The sequence below is a fragment of the Benincasa hispida genome, chromosome 3, assembly GCF_027475165.1.
Source record: "Benincasa hispida cultivar pf3 chromosome 3, pf3_genome.v1.1, whole genome shotgun sequence".
Taxonomy (NCBI): domain Eukaryota; kingdom Viridiplantae; phylum Streptophyta; class Magnoliopsida; order Cucurbitales; family Cucurbitaceae; genus Benincasa; species Benincasa hispida.
In genome coordinates, this window is record NC_143480.1 from 26996395 (window position 1) to 27015936 (window position 19542).

The following is a 19542-nucleotide window of genomic DNA, read 5'->3' on the forward strand; positions in this document are numbered from 1 at the left end:
AGCTCTTTTGCTCGCAGAAGAGACTCCTCTAGTGTTTCCTATTCTGGGTGTCTAATTTTTCGAAGTGGTTATTTACTTGGCTTAGTTACTAATGATTTAAAATACTTTTATTCATTTGTCGGACTCCAGGGATCGTGATGTTATTTTCTTTTACTTCAATATATATAATATATATATATATATATATTATATATATATATATATATATTGTTTACAAATTGAAAATTGAATGACTTATTAAATAGCTTTTAAAAGTTCATGTACATACTTAGAAATTAAAATAATTGGTTAATAATTTAGCCCTTCTAACTGAGTAAAGATTTTCAAGTTATAAATAAACAATTGAAAAAATTAGTTGAGAATTCAAATCAATAATGTTATGCTTACAAAAGTAATTTTTATTTATTTTTAGTAATTTATTGAGTTTTAAATGATATATAGTGGATTCATAGGTAGCATTTATGTAGATGTAGAAATATAGAGGCAGCAACAATTTAATAGAATGCTAATTAGTTGAAGGCACAGAATATTCAAAAGGACATGTGATGCACGTTGTTGTTTTGGAAGGATTGAGCTTCGGATACGAATTTAGATCTGGTAAATTTAATTAAAATTTTATTTGAAAATTTAGCAAAATTGATTATTTTATTTTAGCAAAATGTCTCCCATGCATGTGATAAGACTTTTTTTTTTTAGTCCTAAAATGTCCACACCATTATATTTAATTAAACTTTGATATTCATAGATTTGGAGCAACCCTACCATTTTGAATATAAAAATAGGATCTCATCATTTTGGATATAAAAATAGGATATCATGTCTTTTCAAAATTTCATATCATGTTCTTATTTTTTTAATCTTTATATATTATTTTGCTTTTTTGTTTTGTTTTTTTAATATGCTCATCCTCTCTCTATTGCACAAACTCCTTCCTTTCGATTCTCTCTCTCCATCTTCATGTCGCATTAAAGTTACAAATACGGTCGAACTGCAGATTGTTGATCGTCACTGATGCTGACATGGAATTCTCAAACCTTAATTAAAATATGATAGAACTGCAAAATATTTGTAAATGAGATATCATGAGAGAGCTTGTTATAAATGTTTGGTGGTTGAATCCATGATTCTACAGCTGGAGAAGAAGAAACTTGATGTTGTTGGCCCCATAATACTAAATGCTGGTTGATTTGCTTTCATAGTACTAACGGGGCGATTGTGAAGGAATTCGTATTGAAGAGATCTTTGAGTGGAAGCGGATCCACAAAGAGTCTTTGGTATGTTTGGGATGATAACCCAAGAGTGGTGAGCTTTGACTATTTTGGCTAGGAGTGTAACTTTGAGTGGAGGAGGTAGAAGATTGAGAAAACTCTCAAGAATACAAGAATAAAGAACTTTTCCGCAAATCTCTCAATCGTTCAGCAATAGCAACGTACAAACATTTTTAGGAGGAAGAAGAAGAAAACCACTTTTCTTTTATTCCTCTTGCTACAAAAAAGAAAAAAAAAATCATCCACTAAGGTGGTTGGAGAGAAAAGAGGGAAATTATTATTCAAATAATAATAAAATAATATAAATAAATATGATAACTAACTCATCATATTATATTTATATTAAATTATATATTATATCAAATATAACATATAACCTATAGTTTTAATATTGTATCACATACAATATAAACTATAGTTTCCTTTGTCTATTTTATGACATTTAATATAAATCATATTTATATTAAATTTAACAACTATGAATCATATTCATAGAACATATATTTGAATCTCATTCAAATATTTATTTCCTCCCATTAAACTATAATGTATCAAATACATTATGACAATTATATCATATATAATTGAAACAATTTGATTATTTCATATACAATTAAATCTCTTTTATTAATTTGAACAATTCAAGGTAACCCAAAAAGTTATTCTCAACTAAATCTTTTTGAGCTACCAAGGGAACCTTATGGACATATAGCTTGAAGCTCCAACTGTACATGAATAATTAATTAAACTCTTTAATTACATTATTCACCATTTGCTAACTTTCAGACACTCCACTAAAGATCGACAGTTGCACTCTTCGCACTACAGATATATTTCTATGTCCATTGGATATAATCAATCAACAATACGATGTCCCTTCACAAATTGCTCGTAAGTTTAGTTGGACTAAATTACCGTTTTGCCCTTATAGTTATATCTAACTTCTTAAGTACCAATGATCTCTCTAATGAACAATAGATCATAGTCCTACTACGACTAAACCCCTCTTGGGCCAAGAGAGGGTGTGACGCCACATTATTTAAAACTTGAAATCAGCCCTTAAGGAAGCAATTTATCTACTTACTCCTACTTCGGGGAAGGAGTGAATTCCATTTTCTGTAACTGTGTTCCCAGCTCCCCAATCAGACGAATCCCCAAAATGGTAGGTTTATTGAGTTGGCGATCTGGCCACTCTCACCCATACAAATCAAAGAGTCGCCCTTATAGGCAAGAGAAGTTCACAACTCACTCAAAATTCAGGTCATGTTACTTATGGTCATCTTGGTGAAATGTAAGTCTCTATTATGAACGATGTTATATAATGAGAATAAACATTTCGTGGTTCGGTCTTATAGAAACTTCTTTGTATAGAATATCCCCGCTCGCATGTCTAATACACGAGTGATCAGGATCAGATCATTTGTAGCACTTTACAACAATTGCAACACCTACAAAACGGGTCATACTCATAGTGTCACCAGGATAAGGTATCTAGCCTTATCCATCTAATATAGACCATTTCGGTTATCACTTAAACATGATCCACCCATATGTCATCACATATATATTTAAGTTACAATGATAACCTTGGATGTTAGTTTATTGGTTTGTGGTTAATGCAACTAAAATATCACGTATTTTATAGACAAAGTGAATAAAATATAATATATTAATCACATAAGAGTATGTTCATACAAAGTTTACAAATTATATGACCCTACGAGATTTAGGGCATCAATCCCAACAGTTTGGAATCTTGGGCATGCTCATCCAGGGTGTGTTTGCCCACGACCGCATGTCCAACCATCCTTAACCATCCTATATTTAAGTCTTGTAATTAACTCAGCAAGTTGTCTTTGATTTCATGTTGTTTTTCATACGAGTGACTGCTCACTACTTTTGATATGCAAGCTAGGAATATAAAAAAAAATTGCTTTTAATGTACTATAGGGGAAATCCACCAGTTAACTCCCCGACCAATGTATTGATGTACTCTTTGCAACCAAAGTTTTCTTGCAACTGCCAGTTTTCAATGCATTCTTTAATGATGTTTTCAGTGGTTTTCTCTCTCATATTTTATAATACTATTTTCTTTTGAAACATGAGTGGAGGCTACATCATATATCGACGTCTGTAACATAGAAATTGTCAAAGTCACAGTTTGAGCGACTTATTAAGATTGAAGAGTAATTTCTATATCAGATGGAATTGCCGGATGAAGTGAGATATATTCAAACCTGCCTTGATGGGTTAGAGGAAAAGAATAAAGGAATTGAGATACTGAATGCCCGAATAGATGGGCTACCAATACAAGAATTGACATTGAGGGTTGATTCTTTGGAACACAAAACTACACGGCTTGGTAGTTTTGAACGTGGGGATAGCTCTACAAGCTCTAGCATACATGGAGAAGCATGTCAAAGAGCTTGATAATTCGCAAAAGACCATGCTAAAATTGTTCAATGACCTGACTAATGACTTTAAAGCAACAATAAATGCCATCAGAGTTGAGATGGTTGAGATGAAGACGCAAGTGAATTTGACAATGGGGGTGGTGAGGAACCAGACCCCAAACCAAACATGAATTGTGTCGAGCAAGTTCAAGATCCTGAAACCCAAAGCTTTCAATGAGAACCGTGATGCTAAAGAGCTTTAGAATTTCATATTTTATATGGAACAATATTTCAAAGAAAGTGGAACTATCGCCGAGGAAACAAAGATGACATTGGTCTCTATGCATTTGTCTGATGATGCGAAGCTGTGGTGGAGGTCCAAAGTGAATGATATTCATAATGGTCTATGCACCATTGATAAATGGGAAGATCTTAAAGAAGAACTAAGGGCTCAGTTCTTTCCAGAACATGTCGAGTATATTGCAAGAAGGAAACTATCAGTGTTAACAATTAATATGCGGAAGCAATTAGGATATTAAGCTATCTAACTATATGGATTTTGGAGATTAAGCATGCATGTTCATAAAACACAACTAGTGTAATGACCCGACCCCCTAGGACTTAAGTTAGACTGTTACTAAATACATGCATGCATGAAACTCAAAACGACACTCGGTTATGGCGAAATAAATGCTAATTAAATAAGGTAAGTTCAAAAAAATTTCATTAAATTCAAATACTAAATCAATAGTAGGGTACCCATAAATCATAAAGGATAATAAAATTCTTAAAAGTAAGTTTTAAACATCAAAACTAAAAATTAAGAGAAACATGAAAATAACTTTAAATCTCATAAGCGGAAGCATAAAAACTAGTCCCAGTGACTCGATCACGAATTCCGCTTGTCTATCACCAGTGCATCTCTATCCTTATCTGAAACAACAACATGAGAAAGAATGAGTATAAAATACTCAGTAAGTAACCCTACTACTAGGGTCAGGCTGAGCATCTATGTCCTCTAGATACCCACCTCTGGTGAAACATATAAACTGCTCTAGTCCTCATGGGACACATATGGACATGAAACAAGAAGGAGACTGAGTTCTATCCTACTATAGTTAAGTATGCCCACTACCTTTGGTGAATCCCGAAGGAGATACAAACTGGTGAATCCCGAAGGAGACACAAACTGGTGAATCCCGAAGGAGACACAAACTGGTGAATCCCAAAGGAAACACAAACTGGTAAATCCCAAAGAAAACACAAAATCTAATGGGCATCTAACTAATCAGTAAGGACATTTGCACAGTCTCAACATTATAATTATCACTGTACGAATCTATGACATACATATAAACCTCAACATCATGGCTCTACAACATACACATATATCTCAACATCATGGTTCTACAACATACATGTATACCTCAACATCATCAAATCAAATACAACCATGGAAGCACATACCATCTCATACTAGCATTCAAGTGTCTATGTGTATAAATAATTAATTCGGATCTTGTAACATAACATACTTTAATCATGTTATACTATCAATCTTTCATGTTGTCATTCTATCATAACCTTCATTTAACATGCTAGCATCCATCTAATGCCTGGCCCGTGGGCAGTTCCAGTAGTAAGATTACTTACCTTGATATTAGGTCGAACTAAAAAGCAATTGAATCTTTGTGAAATTCTTGAATCCTTAATCAAGCCTAAACATAAACCAAGCTTTAAAATTAATAGTTAAGGCCAAATTCCAAACACCCAAATATTACAAAATATTTCCAGATAACCTTACCTAAGGTGTGGTCCAATTGGAATTCACCTTCCAAACCTCCAATTTTAAGTCCAAATAATTAGCAAACCAAATTCTTCTTCATCTTGAATGAAATTCTTGAATCAACCCCCTAATAATAATTTGAAATTAGATTTACATGATTAAAGCTTGAATCAAATACATACTTCACTACCAATGTCTCAAATAAATTATCCATATGTAGCTCCGTCAAAAAATCACTTCCAAATGACTTTACCAAAATTTCTCAACAACCAAAATTAATCCACAAGAGGGTAATCAAAGCATAAAACTTGTCAAAACTCGTTAAAACAAGCTCCAACTTTACTAAACAACACCTCAATACCTTTACAAACTTGAATCCAAAGTTGAAACACAATGGGTATCAATCAATTGATGCCAAAAGTAAATGAGTTTTCAAGAATCAATTGAAAACAAACCCAAACGGCAGAAATCTTACCCAAATCGATAGATCCAATGACGGCAAAAGCGAACGACGCTTGAGCAGTGGTGGACGGAGGTCATGAAGAAGAAACTGACGCAGCGGCTTTGGGCGGCGTCGGACAGGCTCATGAACATGAGGAAGAAAAGGGGGGGTGGGGTTTGATTTTTTATAAAAAAACAATAACAATAATAATAAAAAAAAACAAAAAAGGAAGTAAATATAATTACATTTAATTCCTTTCCGTTTTATACTATTAAATTCCTTTCCATTACAAAAGAAAATTAATTCCTGCCATTAATTTTCAATTTGAATTTTAATTTCACGCCAACAATTAAATTCCCGCACTTATTCTTGATGTCCAAAATTCCAAAAATGCCCTCCAACTAATAACAATTACTGAAATTCCAAATAATAAAGTTACTGAAATTACATTATTACTAAAAAATGTGCGGGGTGTTACAACTAGGGTTTCAGAAATTACTACTTTTGTAGAACTTCTAATTGATGCAATTTCTCCAAGAATTCTAATCACAAATTGCTGGACACCACAAGAGTCTTTCCGACTATCCTATGCCTTAGAGTGGATTGTGGGATCCTAATTGATGAAGAATTTGTAGGAAATTTAAGAGAATATCAGTTGGTGACTGAAATTATGAAGAATAAGTTTTTTTCAAAATTTCACTAATGCATGAACTTATTTCAACAAATTGGACTTTCATTTTTATAAAAGATTGCCATACAATCACATTGCATGACAATTTGACACAAAATCTACTTAATTAAGTGGGATTCAAAGTGATTAGTAAGTGGGAAAATGTGGATTTTCCCCACTTTCCAAATTCCTTTTATTTTTTAAATTAATTTTCATAAAATTAATTTAAAAAGAAATTTTGAACTTTTAATTTCTTGAATTTCATAAATTCAATCTTCTTTTAATTAAAATTAATTAAAATAAATAATTATTTTTAAATAAAATCAATTTTAATTAATTAAATAATTAAATTAATTAAATTAATTTAATATCAAATATTAAATTAATAAAAAATCAATTCCAAACATGAATCCCCATTCATGTATACAATATTTAAATCATATTTAAATATTTTCAACTTTCCAATAACAATTAAACATCAATAATCCCAAATTTAAATGTTTCAATTTTTCTCATCATACTGTTCCAAGGTTTAGTTTGATTGAGCTAGTAGAGGGACCTGATGGACTTACAGATCATGAGCTCCAACTATCCGAGATTAACCAGCTAAACTCATTAACCCAATCAGTGAACATTCGTTAACTACCAGGACACTCCACTAAAGTCCAGTAGCTGCACTCTCCTCATTGTAGATATATTTCTGTCCACTTGATTTAACCATGATTAGTAAGTCGATCATTCACAGGTTGTTTGTAATTACAGTTGGGTCATATTTTCTATTTAACCCTTAAAATTACATCTTGCTCTTTAAGTCCCATTGATCCTCTAATGAACAATTGTTTTGTGGTCCAACCACAAAGTCGAGTCTTTGTCAGACTTTTGAGAGGGCGGGGCCTCTTATTCAAAACCTGAAGTCATGCTTAAGAGAACAACCTTTCTACTAACCCTAAAAGTGGGTAGGAGAAAATTTCATCTTGCAGGACTATGTCCCCGGCTATCTACCAAGTCTTACTCTTAAAATGGCAGGCTTATTGAGTCGGTGATGTTGAGCCACCTTCACCCATGCAGATTAAAGGATAATCCCAAATAAACAGGAGTTCATAGTTAGCTCAAGATTAAGATCGAATTACCTAGGTCATCGAATTGAAACAATCAGTCTTATCAGTAAACGGTGTTATAAAGTAAAAGTGACTAAATTGTGGTCCGATCTTATGCAAACTCATTGTGTAGGATGCCCCCACTTACATGTCTTTATAACTATTGTGATAATTACAAAGTGGGCCGCATCCATATTGTCCCCAATCAACAGTGACTTAACCCTTCATAAATAGTTCATAACTACAGTTAGGTCAAATTATCGTTTTACCTTTGTAGTTACATGTAATTCCTTAAGTACCACTGTTCCCTCTAATGAAAAAATAGTTTATAGTCCAACTATAAACTAACGCCTCTCAGGCCAGTGAAAGGTTGAGGCCTCAATGTTTAAAACTTGGAATCGACTATTAAAGGAGCAATTTATCTACTTCCCCTAAAGACGGGAAAGAGTGAATTTCATCTTGTGTAGTTGTGTTTCTAGCTCTCTATTCGGATATATCCCCAAAATGGTAGGCTTATTGAGTCAGCTAATATGGCTACTCTCACCCATACAAATCAAAGGATTGCACTCATAAATAGGAGTTCACAACTCACTCAGAATTAAGGTCAAGTTTGAAGCTCTTAAAAAGTGCATACAATATAAGGCTAAAGTTGAGAACTTATTAGGTAAAACTATTAAAACGCTTCGATCAGATCGAGGTGGAAAGTTTGTAGATTTGAGATTCCCGAACTATAAGCATAAGGCTAGAGTTGAGAACTTATTAGATAAAACTATTAAAAGGCTTCGATCAAATCGAGGTGGAAAGTATATGGATTTGAAATTCTAGAACTATATGATAGAACATGGAATTGCATCCTAAATCTAAGCACCTAGCACACCCCAACAAACTAGTATATCAGAAAGGAAAAATAGAACCTTGTTAGACATGGTTCGGTCTGTGATGAGTTATGCTCATTTACCTGATTCATTTTGGGGTTATGTAGTGATGACTACATCTTATATTTTGAATAATGTTCCATCTGAAAGTGTTTCTGAAACATCTTTGAAATTATGGAGAGGTCGTAAAAGTAGTTTACGATACTTTAGGATTTGAGGTTGCCCAACATATGTGCTCGAGGGAAATCCAAAGAAATTAGAGTCATGTTCAAAATTGTGTCTATTTGTAGGCTATCCTAAGGAAACGAGGGGTGGTTACTATTGTATGTCCTAAAACTCGCAATTTGTAAAATTAATATTTTATTCACAATAAAGATGTTATTGAGATTTATTCAATGAAGCTATTAGTGAATATGTAAACTGCACTTGTAAAGATGTTATTGAGGTTTATTCAATGAAGCTGTTATTGAATATGTAAACTGCACTTGTAAATCCTAAATCCAATAAACTAATGAACCCCTGACTATAGCATGAATACTTAAACTTTATGTTGAGACATAAAAGAGGATCAGATTTGAGTATATAGCCAAAATGGTCTATAAATATAAGGATAGGGTTGGGTACCTTATCTTGGGAACACTATAGATGCGGCCCGCTTTGTATTTGATACAAACAATATGATCTCGAAATCGTTCATGTGGAGATACGCAAGTAGAGGCATCTTATGCAAAAGATGTTTGCATAAGACTGGACCACGAAATAGTCACTTTTCTTTATAATGCCATTTACTATTAAAACTGACTATTTCAACCTGATGAGCTAAGGTAACTCGATCTAAATCCTGATCTAACTATGAACTTTTGTTTATTTGGGATCATCCTTTAATCTACATGGCTGAGAGTGGTTCAATATCGCTGATCAATAAGCCTCCCATTTTAGGGGTAAGACCGGGTAGATAGCTGGGAACATAGTCTTATAAGATAAAATTCACTTTTACCCCCTTTAGGGATAGTAGATAGGTTGTTCTCTTAAGTACTTACTCCTAGTTTTCAACAAGGGGCCTTACCCTCTCTATGACTGAAAGGGACTCGGTTTATTTGTAGGACCATAAACTAATTGTTTGTTAGTGGATCAGTGGAGACTTAAGGAGCAAGATGTATTATAGGGGTAAAACGATAATTTTTACCCAGTTATAAATATGAACAACCTGTGAAGGATCAACTTACTGATCATGGTTAAATAAAGTGGAAAGAAATATATATACAGTTAGGAGAGTGTAGCTACTAAGCTTTAGTGGAGTGACTCGATAGTTAATGAATGTTGATTAATTCGGTTAAAAGAGTTTAGTTAATTAATCTCGTATCGTTGAAGCTCATGATCTGTAGGTCCATTAGATCCCCCTACTGGCTCATAAATGGACTAAACCTTAGAATAGAGTGATGAAAAAATTTGAAATGTTCAAATTCTAATTAAGAGAATTATTAATTACATACGATATAATTAAATGTTTAGTTATCAAATTAAATGAAATTGAAGAGTTGGAAAATACTTAAATATGATTTAAATATCAATTACATGAATAGGGATTCATGTTTGGAATAGACGTTATATTAATTTAATATTTGATATTACATTAATTTAATTCATTAAAATTGTTTAATTAATTATATTTAAAATTAATTGTTTATATATTAATTACTGAATTAATATTTTAATAAAATTATTTTTTTGAAATTTTTGATTTGATTTCAAATTAAAATTGAAATTTTGTTAAAAATTCAATTAAAAAAAATTCAAATTGGAAGGAAGTGGGTTTTTCCCACTTCTTCCACTTCACCTTCCACCTCCAATTCCATTAAGATCTTGAGGTTTTGGTGTCAATTGGTGATGAAGTCTAATTACATGAAGATCTTCTACAAAATTAGAAGTTAAATCATTTGAAAATCTTCATGCTTCTTGGCTGATTGAAGAAGAATTTGAAGAAAACAGCTTCTGAAAATTCTGTCACCAATACCGACCACAACTATCCTTTTCCTCTTCAATTACTTCTCATTTTGGATCCCACAATCCAATCTAAGGCCAGAGAATAGTAGGGAAGATCTTAAGGTAGTCTACAACAAGTTCGTAGTGAAATCAACAGCTGTTTGGAGCAATTTGGGAGTTCTTCAAAGGTTGAACTCCAAACCCTATTTTTCTGGAAAATAATGAACATGCATGCTTAATCACTAAAATTAATGTAGTTAGAATGCGTAAGATCCTAATTGCTCTAGTATGTTGAATGTCAACACCAACAATGGGTATCAGAGCATGATTTAAGCATTCAATTTACGTTAATTTTAGCTTGCTGAGTGTTTTTCATAAGTTGTATTTAATGGGTGCTGATATGGATATTTTTCAATTTTGGCATTAGATTTCTATTCATTTATGTTGCATTTGTTCTTGTTGGCTCTTTGTTTATTGGCCTTAATGTGTGATTAAAAATCTATAAATTTGTTAGAGTCAATAGAATTGCAATTAGGTTGTAATTGAAGAAAAAATGAAGTAATTTCAACAGTTGGAAGTAGCAGTAGAGGCTTCTACCTTGCAGCGTTGTAATGCTGTTCATGAAGCATTGCAACGCTGTTCTTCAGCAAGCCTAAAAACACGTGCGCATCAGACTGCGAGTTCAAATATTGCTTGGTTTAACTAGTTTAGGCTTTGAAGGTCTGATTTAGATGGTTCTTGGACCGATTCAGTCATCTAGATACTTTTAAGGTCTGGTTTCGACAGTTTGGAGCTGGTTTAGGTTGGTTCGAGCGGTCCAGTATTAGTTCAAGACTTGTTTTTTATTATCTTGTATAATTTAGGATTTTGCTTGTGGAGATGTCAAAACCAATCCATTTCAGTATGTTTTTATTAATTATGCATTCTGAATGTATGGTTAATTAAATTAAATCTTGTATGTGCATATAGTATGTCATGTAGATTTAAAATCTCACCATAGGAAGACTGCCTTTTCGAATGGTAATCTTGAGAAGACCATCTACATGCAGCAAATAGAGGGGTTCATTAAACAAAGTTAAGAGAAAATAGTTTGCAAGCTTAATCAGTCTATTTATGGATTGAAACAGACATCTCAATCTTGAAATATAAGATTTATTACTACGACAAAATCTTGTGGCTTTGAGAAAAATGTTGATGAATCTTATGTCTAAAGAAGATCATCGAAAATTTAGTAGTTTTCCTTAGTGTTGTATGTGGTCGATATCTTACTCATTGGAAATGATGTAGGTCTACTGACAAGTGTTAAAAAATGGCTAATCGCTTAATTCAAAATGAAAGATTTTGGTAAGGTGCAGTTTGCTTAATGAATCCAAAATATTAGGGATCGTAAGAACGGAATCCTGATCTTGTCTCAGACATCGTATATTGACAAAATGCTTGTCAAATATTTGATGCACAATTTCAAGAGGGGTTCGTTACCTTTCAGGCATGGAATTATATTGTTTAAGGAACAATATCCTAAGACATCTCAAGAGATTGAGAAAATGAGACAGATTCCCTATCCATCGACTGTTGGTAGCCTTATATATGTAGTGTTGTAGGAATTAGAAGGTCCACAACGGAAACGGGGATCGTTTCTAATTCTCAATTTTCACAGAATAAATTACAATATAAGGAACTATGCATAATATAGAAAATTACAACATGTTAAGAAGAGCGAATTAGGGTTAGAAATTCATACCCTTGAGGCCAGAACCTCTTCATGAAATCTTCCTTTCCGAATCGGTCACGATCAAACATGAACCAATAACCAACAACGAGGACACCACCACAAGAATTTTCTCTATATTCTTTGTAGGGGATGAGAATCATAGCAGGTAAGGGCTTTATGTTTCTTTTGGAAAGAGGTAGAGAGTTGTTTTGGAGAAAAAATTTTCTTCTGTAAGACCTTTTGCAAAATCACAAAGCGAGCTTTCTCTTTTCCTTCAGAGAACAGGGGAAGAAGATGAATGTATCGTTGCAAAAAAAAAAAAAAAACTTTTCCTACCACGATTCATTGAGAGATAATTAAGGGGAGGGAGTTGTAACTCTCTCCCTTTAATTTTGTAATTTATAATAACTAACTTATTATATGTATATATAACTATATATTATATCAAATATAGCACATAACTTATAGTTTTTATATTGTATAAAATACAATATAACCAATAGTTTTTATTTCTCTCAATAATACATGACATTTAATAAAAATCATATTTATACTAAATTTAATTATATGAATCTCATCCATGTGATTAGTATTTGAATCACATTCAAATATTTAGTTCCTCTCAAAATAAACTTTATATTATAATGTACCAAATACATTATATTATATCACATATAATTCATTTAAATTAATTGTATCATATGTAATTAATTCCCTCGATTAATTTAAACAATTCAAATTAATCAAAAATTAATTCTCAACAATCCCAGTTAAGCTACAGAGAGGACCATATAGACCTATAGATTGAAGCTCTAATGGTACTTGGATAATTAATTAAACTCTTTTGATTAAATTATTCAACATCCATTAACTATTGGTCACTCCATTAAAGACCAACAGCTGCATCTTCGCGCTATAGATATATTTCTATGTCCATTGGATATAACCAATCGACAACGCAATGAACCTTCACAAATTGCTCATAAGTACAATTGGACCAAAATTACCGTTTTGCCTTTATAGTTACATCTAACTCTTTAAGTACCACCGATCTCTCTAATGAACAATAAGTCATAGTCCAACTATGACCAAACCTCTCTTGGACCAAAAAAGAGTGTGGCGCCACATTGTTCAAGCCCCAGAATCAGCCTTTAAGGGACTAATTTATCTACTTATATCGACATTAGGGAAGGAGTGAGTTCCGTCTTGTTTAGCTGTGTTCCTAACTCCCCAATTAGGCGAATCCCTAAAATAGTAGACTTATTGAGTTGGCGATCTGGCTACTCTCAGCCATACAAATCAAATAACTAACCTCATAGGCAAGAGTTCACAACTCACTCAGGATTCAAGTCATGCACTTATGGTCATCCTAGTGAAATGTAAGTCTTTATTAATAACGGTGTTATATAATGATACTATTCATTTCGTGGTCTGGTCTTATACAAACTCCTTTGTATAGAATACCCTCGCTCACATGTCTCTACATGAATGATTAGGATCAGATCATTGTAAAACTTTACAAAAATTGTAACATCTACAAAGCAGGCTGTATTCGTAGTGCCACTAGGATAAGGTATCCAGCCTTATCCATCTACTATAAACCATTTAGGTTATCACTTAAACATGATCCACATGTATGTCTCTACATGCATGTTTAAGTTACAAAAGATAACCTTGGATGTTACTTTATTTGTTTGTGGTTTAATGTTACTAAATGTCGAATAAAATATCTCATATTTTATTAAATAAATAAAATTTTTTGTACATTACAATTACAAATTACAGAACCCATAAGATTTAGGACATACCCAACAATCTACTAGACTTGACCTTTACTATGCAGTAGGCTTGTCAGTAGATATCAGTCCAATCCAAGATTTCATCACTGGACTGTAGTTAAGACCATCCTCAAGTATCTATAGAGAACGAAAGAATACATGCTTATGTATAGAGCTAAAGATTTGATCCTTACAGAATACACTGACTCTGATTTTTAGACTGATAGGGATTCTAGGAAATCCACATAAGGATCAGTGTTCACTCGTAACAGAAGAACTATAGTCTGATGAAGCACAAAGCAAGGCTGCATTGTTGACTTTACTATGGAGGTAGAGTATGTAGCTGCTTATGAAGTTGCCGAAGAGGTTGTATGGCTTAGGAAAATTTTGACAGATCTGGAAGTTTTTTTAAACATTCAAATCCCATCACCCTCTATTGTGATAATAGTGGTGTTGTGGCAAATTCCAGGGAGCCTAAAAGCCACAAAAGAGAATAGTATATTGAGCGTAAATATCATCTCATTTGGGAGATCGTACATCGAAGGGACATGTCGTCACAAAGATCACTTTGGAGCACAATGTTGTCGATCCATTTACAAAGATTCTCCTAACTAAAGTTTTTTAGGGCCACCTAGAAAGTGTAGGTCTATGAGACATGCATTATCTTGTCTAGGAAAAATGAGAGATGTTACTGGGTATAATTAGCCCTAGTTTATTGTTTTGTGTACTGCACTTTGGCTTTGTATTCTATACCCCACTAGCTTTAGAACAAATACAAGATTGTTGGAGTTGATGCCCTAAATCTCCTAGACTTCGTAGTTTGTAAATTATTTGTATACAAATTATTTATTTAATAAAAAAAAAATTATTTTATTTGACATTTTGTTTGTATTATCCCAATACAATAAGCTAAAATCCAAGGTTATTTAATATAACTTAAACATGTATATAGTTGATATACAAGCGGATCATGTTTAGTAATAACTTGAAGGATCTATAGTATATGGATAAGGCTGGATATCTTATCTTGGTGACACTATGGATACAACCCACTTTGTAAATTGTTACAATAGTTGTAAAGTGTTACAAATAATCTGATCCTGATCATTCATGTAGAGACATGTGAGTGGAGTTCTCCTATACAAAAAGTTTGTGTAAGACTGAATTGTGAAATGATTAGTCTTTCTTTATAACACTATTACTTGTAAATGAAGGAATTGAATTTTCGATGCAAAAGGGATTGATCGCCTTTGCTTTAGTGAACTTGTTTTTGGAACTAATCTTAAATCGGAGAAAGCATAGAACAGATAAGATAAACAGTAACATAAAGCCTAAGCATGCATCCTAACTAAATTACTGAGAGGAAGAGAAGAAAAAAAAAAAAAAAAAAAAAAAAAAAAAAAAAAAAAAAAAAAAAAAAAAAAAAACAGAAGGAGTATCTCTTGGACACCGCCATAAGTGACTTTCTTGCTATTCTCAAGGTGAGAATCAAGAAGGAGTTGTAGGTTCTTTGAGACAATTTTGGTGAGGGAGAAGGGAAAACTTTGAGAGATAATTTTCAAAGGAAGGAAGAAGAATATGCAGAGAGTTTCTGTGTTTCACGTATGCTCATCCCAACCACAGGCTTGTGTTTCCTGTATGTGAGAGAGATGAAAGGAGTTATTATAACTCCCTTCATCATGTTTTACATTTTATTTATATTAAAATAATATAATTAAAACAATCTAATATTATATCCCATATAATATAACCTAGAGTTTATATCATATCATATATAATATAAACTAACTTTATATCCTCTCATGTAACCAATAGTTTTAAAATGAATCATATTCATATTAATTTTAACCTACAATTTTTATATGGATCTCATTCATATAATTAATATTTGAAATATTTATACCTTTCATTAAACTTTATATTATAATGTATCCATATACATTATATTAATTGCATCTCATATAATTAATTCCCTTTGATTAATTTGAACAATTCAAATTAATCCGAAATTAATTGATCCATTTAACCCTTATTGAGTTAGTAAGGGAACCTTATGAGCCTACTGATTAGAAGCTCTAATGATATGAGATTAATTAGTTAAACTCTTTAACTAAATTAATTAACATTCAATAACTACTGGTCACTCCACTTAAGACCGACAACTGCACTCTTCGCATTGTAGATATATTTCTATGTCCATTGGATATAACCAATCAACAATAAGTTGACCATTCACAAACCGCTTGTAACTACAACTAGGTCAAAATTAAAGTTTTACCCCTATAGTTACATTTAACTCTTTAAGTACCATTGATTCCTCTAATGAACAATTAGTTATAGTTCAACTATAAATTAAAATCTTCTCTGGCCAATGAAAGAATTAAAGTTTTACCCCTATAGTTACATTTAATTCTCTAAGTACCATTGATTCCTCTAATGAACAATTATTATAGTCCAACTATAAACTAAAATCCTCTATGGCCAATGAAAGGGTGAGGTGCCTTATTATTAAAGACCCAGAATCAGCCCTTAAAAGAGCAATTTATCTATTTACCCTAACAACTGGAAGGAGTTCATTCCGTTTTGTGTAGCTGTGTTCCTAGCTTTCCACTCTGACTAATCCACAAAATGATAGGCATATTGAGTTAGAAAATTTGGCCGCTCTCACCCATACAGTCCAAAGGATCGCCCTAATAGGCAGGAGTTCAAAACTCACTTAGGATTAAGATTAAGTCACCTATGGTCATCCTAGTGAAATGTAAATCTCTTCAAGTAACGGTGTTATAAAGAGAGACTAATCATTTCGTGGTTTGGTCTTGTACAAAATCTTTGTATAGGATACCTCCACTCACATGTCTTCACATGAACAATCAGGATCAGATCTTTTGTAAAATTTTACAACAGTTGTAACAATTACAAAGTGTGTCGTATCCGTAGTGTCACCTGGATAAGGTACTCAACCTTATTCATCTGCTACAGATCATTCAAGTTATTACTTAAACATGATCCACTTGTATGATACCACATACGTGTTTAAGCTACATTAAATAACCTTAGATATTAGTTTATTGATTTTGGGTTAATGTAGACTAAATGTCAAATAAAATAACACTTTATTTTATTAAGTAAATAATTTATTGTATAGATAATTTATAAACTACCAAACCATGAGATTTATGGCATCAACTCTAACAGAAAAGATTTACAATTCACTAGAATGATCATAGTTAATTTAACATTAATCCTAAGAGAGTTGCGAACTCCTACCTATGAGGACAATCCTTTGATCTGTATGGGTGAGAGTCGTCAGATTCGTCGACTCAATAAACCTATCATTTTGGGACTTTGTTTGAGTAGGAAGTTAGGAAAACACTTACACAAGATGGAATTCACTCATTTCCATTTTAAAGGTAAGTAGATGAATTACTATGAATTACTCCCTTAAGGGTTGATTTCAAATTTTTCGAATTTTGAACAATGAAGCGGCTCACCCTCTCATTGGCCAGAGGGCGATCTAGTTTATAGTTGGACTATAATTAATTTTTCAATGAAGAGATCAGATACTTAAGGAGTTAGGTAAAACTACAGTGGTAAAAAGGTAATTTGACCCAGTTGTAGTTACGAACAATTTGTGAAGGGTTAACTTACTATTGATTGTTTATATCCATGAACACAGAAATATATTTACAGTACGGAGAGTGCAGTTGTCGGTCTTAAGTGGAATGATCGATAGTTAATGAATATTGGTTAATTTTATTAAAGAGTTTAATTAATTAATCTCACATTATTGCGACTTCTAATCTATTTACTAGCTCGCTAGGATAAAATAAGAGATAATTATTTTTGGAATAATTTGAATTGTTAAAATTATTTAAGGAAATTAAAGGTGTTAATTATATTAGTGTGATTAATATAAAGTATAATGTATGTTGATACATTATAGTATATAGTTAATTATAAATAGGATTTATAATTAAAACTATATAATATTTAAGAGATATTTGAATAAGATTCAAATATTATTTATATGAATAAGATTCATATAAATACTATAGGTTAAAATTGATATGAATAATATTCATATTAAGACTATAGCTGATAAAGGAGAGTTTCATTTTAATATGACTAATATACATAATATATGCTTCGTTGATTAATGGCTAATTAATCAATCATATTATATAATTAATATTATATTATGAATATAATATTAATTTATATATTAAAATAACTCCCCATTACAAGGGAATCACATAATTCATTCTGAAAAATACGTAGAACTCTCTCTAAAAACTCTCACACTCCCTCTTAAACTCTTTGCCTATCCCTTCTCCGAAAAAGAAGAGATTTCTAGTGTTTGGGCTGTTTCGATGTTCATGAACTTTGGAGAGGAAAAATGAGAAGAGGTTTTCTACAAGAATAAACAATTCTACTCATCTTTCTCTCATTAGAAAAGCATGCTTATAGAAATTTAATGTTTATTTTGTAATATAGTATGTTTTCTTCTCTATATTTTTTTGTGTTCCAAAATTTGAAATCAATTTCACAGTGTTCACACACTTCCGCGAAGAATTCCATTCCTTCAAGATAAATCTAAAATCATCTTTCAAGCAATCGTCAATTATAGATGAAGAAGCTTGCCTATGACAACTCTAAGTTGTATTCATTGAACAATCATGGTCAGAATTGTATTTCCTAAGCATCCACAACTCACTGTCCTTGTACCAAGATGCCCTAACATACCATTTTCAGCATTCTTGCAAACATTTGCTATTATATAAAAATACTTTAACAATATTTCTTTACTTCCAAATACATATTTTTTTTCTTCAAATCAGCATTAAAATGAATATCTCTTATAACTTCATCATTTGAAGAAGAAGTAGAAAATAAGCATAACATTCGGTCACCACCTACACTACTAATAGAAGTAGATGATCCTTCCAAAGAACAATCACGTACATGAGCAACTAAAGGATGTTTAGTGATTTCATCTTTAGCCAAAGTCAAATATCAACAAACATCCTTGTCTTGTTTTATTGGGAACACAGTTTGAACATTATTTTTACCAAAATCCAATAGTACGGTCAGTTCTAGCAAGCTATCCACTTGAAACTCCTCAAGTATCAAATCAACTAAACTATTGAAGTTTATCATATCATCTACCGACATTCCAGTAACCTTATAATTCTTATAAAAATTATAATGTTTCCACTGTCTACCATAAAGAACAACTATAGGAATATGTACCATGATATTAGATTACTGCAAAGGGAGAAAATATTTTATACGAAAGTGATAGTGAAAATATCTATTAGAGATAGATACAGATAGAAATCAATCACTATCTACCACTGATAGATAGTGATAGACTCCTCTTACTGTCTATCAACGATATATAATGATAGAAGTCTTTCATCCCAATTAATTATATATACATTTTCACACCAATAAATAAAAAACAGAGAAGAACATATACAAAAAGTAAATTGAAAAATGATAGACAATGATAAAAGTCTATCACTATCTATCAGTGACA